The following is a 9,853-nucleotide window of genomic DNA, read 5'->3' on the forward strand; positions in this document are numbered from 1 at the left end:
AGGTTTGAAAGGGTAATAGAGGTGGTTTATTTACTGTTTAGATGTCGTTGTAGATGTCTATGGGCTCCGGTAACCCCTTAACATTAGGTGGGCCGTGAGCTCGTATGAAATGAATAAAAAAAAAGTGGAGACAACTTGTGAGAGCCTAGTGTATCAGCGGGGTAGTCTAGAACTACTACCATAGTCGTCGATTTGCAAATTTTCAAGTTAATTTTTTTATTCCTACCTTTGCTGATAGCCTTTACCTTGAGAGGCTATTTCAGTTTTACCCTAGCGGGTAGGTGAGCTCTCGGGGCTCAAATCAGAAGTGTTGCTAACACTGGCCCTAGCAAGAGCAGTGCTTCGCAGAATCTACCACCGGATCGGAAATGCGACCCACTGAGAAGATCCGGCGAGAAACTCAGTGGGCTCAAGGTAATAGAACGACTTCGATTCTATGAAAAAGACGTTCAAAGTTTCCGTTACAAGCTAATAAAAGCATGTTATTGCATTTTACTGGTGGTAGGACCTGTTGTGAGTCCGCGCGGGTAGGTACCACCGCCCTGCCTATTTCTGCCGTGAAGCAGTAATGCGTTTCGGTTTGAAAGGTAGGGCAGCCGTTGTAACTATACTGAGACCTTACAACTTATATCTCAAGGTGGGTGGCGCATTTACGTTGTAGATGTGTATGGGCTCCAGAAACTACTTAAGATCAGCTGTGAGCTCTTCAACCCATCTAAGCAATAAAAACAAATGTTAAAATAGAAAATACGTAAATCATTAATCAAAGTTATGCAAACGTGGAATTTAAACAGTAATTATAATCGAATTAAATAGTTGAAAAGAGTTAGTTAATTGAATACTTATTTTGTTCTGTTACAACATAGAGATATTAATTGAAGCATCGTTACAGGAATTAGACACGCGATTCGTGTGCCGGTTTTGAAATGATCGACCGGATTTTGTCGAATAATTATAATATTTAATGTATGGAATACGTATACTTTTGATTTGCATGTTTCGCTAACAACAAGAAAAAAGTGTAGGTATACTTCTAAACAACTAATATTATTGTCATAAGGGTCATTTTCAAAAAAGTAACGATTTCATGAATTTAAACTTTCTCTAATTTTTTTTTGGTATTTTGGCATGTTCAAAATAAAAAATGCTTCATCAAAATCAAGTAAATCACTTATTTATTGATATTACTATATAATATTCATTTATATTTTTCATTTTACGCATTTGATAACGCCAATTTAAATAGGAACTTTTTTGAAAAGCTTAGAAATCGTACTTCTTTTGTTTTTAATCATGTTCTAATATCCAGTTAGTTTTCCTTTATTATTGTATTATATACTGATTAAATAAAATTGCCAAATTTCAACACGCATTACTGAAAAAATAGCATCGCATAAAATAGTATAACATTAAATCAAATAACTCGCTTTTGACTGATTCGCGGCAAACAACCGGGTTGATGGTGCGAGCCTTATAGGATCACAATTTCTCAAAAAAAAAAAACTTACCTTCAGTAAAACGACATGAATAGGAAAGAAGTGTTAAGTAGAAGAGACTAAGAAGATATTGTCTAGGGAAAGTATTATAGGTGGGATGTACCCGGCCGATTTCTGTCACGACATTTCGATTTGAAGGAAGCTACACAATTGAGACTTATCTTTGAGGAGATCCTCGAAAAAGTCGCAAAATTCACATTGTCATGTCAATGAACTCTAACCAATTAATCCTAGTTTAACCATGACCTCGTTCACTCGTAACTCATTAATGAATTAAAAAATGAAATAAAAAGTCATAACTTGGGTAAAAGCGAAAAAGCATTGTGACGGATGGTTATTTCGCGTGTCGTTTTTTGTTTGGTGGTTCACTTTTGTATGAATTCCCCATGCCGTCTCTCTTATCTTATGAATATATATTGAAACTTAAACTCCGGTAGTAAGTTTTGTTAAGTGTTTTTTTTATACAAATCCAACTTTATTGTTGGAAGGTGCTTACAAATGTATCATTAAAAGCATTTTTTATTTTTTTATTGCTCAAAGGGCGGACGTGCTCACAGCCCACCTTGTGTTAAGTGGTTACTGGAGCCCATAGACATCTACAACGTAAATGCGCCACCCACCTTGAGATATCAGTTCTAAGGTCTCAGCATAGTTACAACGGCTGCCCTACCCTTCAAACCGAAACGCATTACTGCTTCACGGCAGAAATAGGCGAGGTGGTGGTACCTACCCGCGCGGACTCACAAGAGGTCCTACCACCAGTAAATTTCTCACTATTAGCCACGATTTATTTCCAACTTTCTGGCAGAGTTTGGATACATTAACGAATTGAAGTTTTCGTCTTTTGAGCCTGTGTATAATACGAATCAAGCCCTTTTTCTTCGAACGAAGCAGCGCTTAAAAATATGTTCTAAGCAAATTCTCATTTTTAAAAAAATTTCACCATCAAAAAATGCTTGTTACAATAATTATGGTTCCGTATAACCTTTATCTTTATTAGTTCAATATTTATGCTTGTGTGGTTAGTGCTAGTGGCAAACGTGAGGACGCTGTTTCAACTTCACACAAATTTGAGCTAACTTTTACGTGATCGAGAGCTTAATGAACTCGCACTAAGCACACTGGTTTCTGATTAAAATACACAATTCACAGTGCAAATTTTAGTTATACCGTTGTCGCCCTAAACGTATCGAAGACATACACTCAGAAATTATGTAAGCTACTTTCTACAGCGCGTGAGTCACACACCCGGCTAGCTCGCGTATTCTCTGTCCACCCCACTTCCGACGTCCCACCACGTATCACGTCTGGTTACCACCTACCACTGCTCGTTACCACCTCCGCGCCACCTCTAGGCGTGTACCGTCGACATTACAATGCGTGTCATTAGAATATTAATATAACAAGCTATGCGGTGTTGGTTCACTTGTGGTTTTTTTTTCTTTTAAATAATTAAGTAGGTAATTTAATTTTATAAATCGGTTATTTTATACTATTGCCTTAGTTGAGCTTGTGTTTGTACATGATATTTTGTGCAGATTGGTTCGTCAATTTAAAATGTTTTCGCTCTGTATGTACTAATGATTGAGGGAAGTATAATATTGTCAGACTCATTATCGATTTTTAACACGATTTATTAGCTTGTTTTCTTTGAATGTAACGGAACCTTTGAATGTCATTTTCAGATAATTCAAGACGACTGATTGATTGAACAGTTGGCATTTTTTTCTTATTGCTTAGATTAGTGGACGATTTCACAACCCACCTGGTGTTAGTGGTTACCGGAGCCCATAGATATCTATAACGTAAATCCGCCACCCACTTTGAGATATAAGTTCTGAGGTCTCAGTATAGTTACAACGGCTGTCCCATCCTTCAAACCGAAACGCATTACCGCTTCAAGGTAGAAATAGGCTGGGTTGTGGTACCTACCTGTGTGGACTCACAAGAGGTCCTACCACTAGTAATATACCATCAGTAATAGCATATGCATAAATGTCTGATAACAATATAATAATTTCATAACTAGGCTCTAATATCCTGACAATTATCAACATGATAAAAAAGGATGAATTGTTAATTCGATATGCTATATGACCATGTTTCTTTGTTTAATTTTTAAACTACACATATTATTAATTTACAATAGAATTTGATTACAAAATTTAATATGCTATAATAATTTAAATACATACAATGAATTTTATAAGTATGTTAATTGCAATATAATTTTAAAAGGAATTGGGCGCTTATTAATTGAGACATATTTTCTGAATTAATGTATTTATTAGACCATCGTGTTCCAGTTACTGATTAAGCCATCAAGTAGATAACCTATCTTCGAAGTCTGTCGTGATTTGAAAATGCGATAGCAAATAATTTGTCCTACCTAGATTTGAAAGTCATCCGAGAATAGCACTATGATTTTAAAACAAAGAAAGGCTCATTGTTTGTTTTTGACAGATGCACTTGACTTTATTAATGACTAGCGACCCGCCCTCGCTTCGCTTCGGAAACATTAAAAGACACATGAAACCAAAAAAAATAAATAAAAAAAAACTTAAAGAAAGTACCCTATGTTCATCAGGGACAATGTCAGCTTCTAATGGAAAAAGAATTTTTCAAATCGGTCCAGTAGTTTCGGAGCCTATTCGAAACAAACAAACAAACAAATCTTTCCTCTTTATAATATTATAGTATAGATTAGTATAGATATAGATTTGTCCTATCTAGATTTTAAAGTCATCCGAAAATAGCACTATGATTTTAAAACAAAACTTTGCTCATTATTTGTTTTTGACAAATGCACTTGACTTTATTAGAATTTTGTAAACACGTACGGACCGGTATTGCCATCATATTTATTTATGTATCAAGCAGTTTGTTCTGGTTTAATGCGTGGTGTACTTATTATTATTATGATTTATTGTCTTTGTAGTCAGACGAGCATACGGTCCACCTGATGGTGAGTGGTAACCATCGACTATGGACTTCAGCAATGTCAGAGGCAAACCAAAGCCGGTTCTTACTGTTTAATATTCTCAAAACTATTATACAACTGGGAGCTCAATTTCATGTTGTATTAAGTGATTCAAGTTCCTGTGTCTCTAAAAAAATTCATCTTTAATTAACGCGCTTTTTACTGGTGGTAGGGCCGCTTGTGAGTCCGCACGGGTAGGTACCACCACCCCCCCTACTTCCGCCGTGAAGCAGTAATGCGTTTCGGTTTGAAGGGTGGGGCAGCCGTTGTATAAATCAAATCAAATCAAATCAAATCAAATCAAAAAATTATTCAACATAAATGAAAGTACTTACTTGTTGAACTTCAAAAGAACTACTGCCAATTCACAAGAACTAGCCTCCGTCCTGAGAAGAATTGGCAAGAAACTCAGCGGGCATATCTTTTTTTTTTAAATATTAGTTTTTTTTTTAATATTGCTTTTTTTTAAATATTCATTTTTACTTGAGTATAATAACATAACAATTATTAATTATAATATTGAAATGCCCGGAGCGAGCAACTCATTCCCACTTTGTGCAATTTTCTAGATAATCATTGACTTTATAGTAAGCTTTATTGCACAGATGTTCTTTAATAGTTTTCTTAAACCTATGTATATGTAGGTTCTGAACATCTTGTGGGATTTTGTTGTACAGGCGCACAGACAAACACCCGAATGAATTTCGTATCTTATGTAACCTACTCATCGGCACATTATTTCTATTATGTATGTCCGACATTTTAGGAAACTCCTCAATATGTTTACGAACATACATCAAATTTTCAAAGATGTACTGGGATGGCATAGTGAGAACTTTAATTTCTTTAAATTTTTCCCTCAGGGATTCCCTTGAGTGCATGTTATAAATAGCACGTACAGCTCTTTTCTGCAGAATAAATATCATTTCTACATCGGCCGCATTGCCCCATAACAAAATGCCATAGGACATGACACTGTGGAAGTAACTAAAGTAAACTAAACGAGCCGTGTCCGCGTTTGTTAACATTCTAATTTTTTTTACTGCGTATGCTGCAGAGCTGAGCTTACTCGCCAATTTATGAATATGAGGTGGCCACTGCAGTTTGGAGTCCACTGTATACTGAGACCTTAGAACTTATATCTAGGTGGGTGGTGCGTTTACTTTGAAGATGTCTATGGGCTTCAGTAACCACTTAACACCAGATGGACTGTGAGGTCGTTCACCCAACAAAACAATCTATATATATAAAAATGAATTGCTGTTCGTTAGTCTCGCTAAAACTCGAGAACGGCTGGACCGATTTGGCTAATTTTGGTCTTGAATTATTTGTGGAAGTCCAGGGAAGGTTTAAAATATGAAAATTCTCGGAATTAAATAAAGTTTAGGTCTTTTATTTATCGATTGAGGCACCACGAAGTCTGCCGGGTCAGCTAGTAAATAAATAAAAACGCGCAAACAGAATTCAACGTGAGCATCTAGTGAACGTAGCAACGAAGGCGTTACCTCATAACCGCGGTTGGGTGTGCGGGTGACGTGTGATGAGTCGCCCACACGTATGGACAGCGTTCAAGCTGAATGTGTACTTGTGTATACATACGTGTATATGTGCGCGTGATTATGTGCATCTGTAAACGCGAGAATATTGTTACCGATCGTCGCTTTCGATGTGTCGAATTGCACACGATTGTGTTTTCTGATCTTCGATATTTAGTTTTGTGAAGGCGATGGCATGCAACAGAGATGCGACAGATGTTTGTAGTAACGTGAAAAGATAGAATACGGAATGAATATGTTAGAGAAAGTTTGAAAGTGGCACCTGTGACAGAGAAGCTGAGAAGTGCGCGTTTGGGATGGTATGGGCATGTGATGAGACGAAATGAAAATGAGGTTGGTAAGAGAGTGTTAACTATGAATGTGGAAGGATATAGAGGATAAGAAGAAATGGATGGATTGCGTGAAAGACGATATGGGTAAGAGGGGAGTGAGTGAAGAAATTGTATATGATAGAAGAGTATGGAAGGAGAAAAAATGTTGTGCCGACCCCAGGTAAAGGACAGGAGAACGATGATTTATTTAGTGTTGTGTTTTATAGGGATCATGAAAACATCTGAAAGTTTTTGACGTCGGCTCAGTAATCGTGAACCTTGTGGAAAGTTCGTTATTCTCATAGAAATGAAATTATTATGTTGATTGAATACGTAAGAGTGAATGATCCATTTGTTGGTGTAAAAAATGGTAAAACTTATACAAATTCATACAATATACCTAAATAAAGAAATAAAATAAATCGCAATCATTAATTTTGTATGTATTCTCGTATGTAATGATATGTTTGAACGTCAGTTTCACCCACTTCAAGACGGGTGATAAATTTCAAAAATTTGAACACGTATTAATGGACTACTATGGCAATACTATAATGTTATGGCTTTTCTCTAATATACTGACCGATAACAACAAGGTACAATAAGACGAAGACAGAAAAAGAGAGAGGGAGATAAAATATTATAATGCACAACAAAAAATAATTAAAATTGAAATACAGTCATCAAGTAGATATAAATGTACAACAGGCGGTCTTATCGCTAAAAGCGATCTCTTCTAAGCAACGGTTTACATATAAAGAAATTTTGAAAAAGATACAACAGGAATGTCGCGGTATACAATTATTATAGATATGCAGAGTGATATATCAAAATAGCCCAAACTTTAAGCACAATATTAAATAATATTGAAAAATATACACAAAAACACAGCAATGTACATTGTAATACAATATAAATAAAAATGCCCTTTTATTTTCATTTATTTATTATTATTCAACGGGTTTTAAATATATTGGTACTATTTTGAACACAACGAAAACAAAAAAAGCGACTCACTCGTATTGCGTGACGCTAAAACGTGTGAACGACTTGAAAACAAACATACAGACAACATTTACAAAAGGTGAGGCTATTTTTTTGCAATATAATTTCAAATTTTTTTTTTTTTTTTTTTTTTATTGCCTTTGTAGGCAGACGGGCATACGGCCCACCTGATGGTGAGTGGTTACCGTCGCCCATGGACTTCAGCAATGCCAGGGGCAGAGCCAAGCCGCTGCCTACCGCTTAATACTCTCCACAAGCCTCGTTTGAAGAAGGACATGTCATAGCGCTCGGGAAACACCGCGGAGGGGAGCTCATTCCATAGCCGGATGGTACGTGGCAAAAAAGATCTCTGGAAACGCACTGTGGATGACCGCAGCGGCTCCAGGTAGTATGGATGAACTCTACTCCGGTGGCGGGCGGTGCGATGGTAAAAACGAGATGCTGGTATCATCTCGAACAATTCCTCAGAGCACTCCCCATGGAACATACGGTATAAAATACAGAGGGAACCGAAGTCCCTCCGCAAACCCAGAGGCTCCAAACGATCCGAGAGAATGGGATTATCGACAATCCGAACGGCCCTCCTCTGTATGGAGTCAAATGGAAGAAGCTGGTATTTGGGAGCCCCGGCCCAGAGATGAGAGCAGTACTCCACGCGAGGCCGGACTTGTGCTTTATAAAGCAAAAGTCTTTGTCCAGGCGTGAAGTACCGCTTCGCTCTGTTGAGGACTCCCAGCATTTTGGACGCCAACTTGGCTTTGCCTTCCAAATGACTCCGAAACTGGACATCGCTCGAAATGTCGACCCCAAGTATCCCGATACTCTCGGAAGGTTGCAGGGATACTCCTTGGAATTGCGGCGCCATGACAAAGGGGTCCTTCTTCGCAGTGAACGCGCAAACTTGTGTCTTTATCGGGTTGAATTGAACCAAGTTCAATTCACCCCATTCGGAGACTCGCCCCAGAGAGTTCTCCACTTCAGACACAAGTTTTGATCGTCTCTCTTGCACCACGCTCCGAGAGAGACTCTGATGGCCGATATATCGCGCATCCCCCGTGCTATCATCTGCATAGCAATGCATGCCATCAATAGACAGCATGTCATTGATATACAGGATGAAAAGCGTGGGGGAGAGCACCGAACCTTGTGGAACGCCAGCGTTAATGGTCATGGTATCAGAACAGTCACCGTCTACAACGACCGTGATGCTCCGCCCATCCAAAAAGCTAGCGATCCACTTGCAGAGACCCTCGGGGATTCCGTAAGATGGTAACTTCGATAGAAGTGCCCTATGCCAGACCCTGTCGAAGGCCTTCGCGATATCAAGGCTCACAGCGAGAGCCTCGCCCTTGCTCTCCAAGGCTTCAGCCCACCTGTGAGTAAGGTATACAAGAAGATCGCCAGCTGAGCGACCGTGACGGAAACCGTACTGTCGGTCACTGATCAGCTGGCGATCTTCAAGATACTTCAGGAGTTGTGTATTTATAATTCGCTCCATCACCTTGGAAAGCAAGGAAGTTATCGCGATAGGCCTGTAGCTCGATGGGTCCGACCGGTCACCCTTCTTGGGGATAGGGTGGACATGAGCAGTCTTCCATGAAGACGGAACCTTGTTAGTGCAATAAGAGAGGCGATACAAACGCGTTAGCGCAGGTGTCAGCTCAGGGGCGCACGTTTTCAAAACCACTGCGGGGATGCCGTCTGGCCCACTCGACTTATGAACGTCCAGGAGTCGGAGCTCCCGCCTGACTGCACACTGTGTGAAGCAGATATCCGGCAGGGAGCTATCACACCAGGGGATGCTCGGTGGTGTGGCACCCCCGTCGTCCATAGTCGAGTTCGAGGCGAAGAGTTTGACCAGAAGGTCAGCCTTCTCTTTCGCGCTGTGGGCCAGATTGTCATCGGACTTGCGCAGTGGTGGGAGACTAGACCTGCAAAAGTTTCCTTCTGCAGCTTTGGCGAGCGACCAAAAAGCACGGCTCCCGGAGGGATAGCTCTTCAATCGCTCGCCAACTCTAGCAACGTGCTCCGACTTCGCCTTGGCAATTACCTTCTTGTAGGACCTGGAAGCGGCGTTATATTTCCGCCTTTCCCCTGAGATGTTAGGATCCCGACGTCTCCTGGCATTATCCCATGCCACGTATGCGGACCGCTTGAGGTGTGCAGCAACCCTGCTGGCATTGTTATACCAGGGTCTGCTGCGACCCCCAACGGGCACTTCAGAGGAGGGAATAAACAATTCCATCCCCTGGAGCACCACGTCTTTAAGTCGGTCCGCACAGACGTCAGGATCAGCAGAGGAAAAGCAGAACCGCTCCCATGGGTAGGATGCGTAAAATTCACGCAATCCATCCCAATCTGCTGACATATACCGCCAAACTCTTCGATACCCGGTCGTCGTTCGACGATCAGGACGAGAGAGTGGTACGGCAGCACGAATAAGGCAGTGATCAGACGATCCAAGTGGAGCGTCGACCACCACACTGTATCCGGCCGGATCTGTGG

The sequence above is a fragment of the Bombyx mori genome, chromosome 17 (assembly GCF_030269925.1).
Source record: "Bombyx mori chromosome 17, ASM3026992v2".
Lineage (NCBI taxonomy): Eukaryota > Metazoa > Arthropoda > Insecta > Lepidoptera > Bombycidae > Bombyx > Bombyx mori.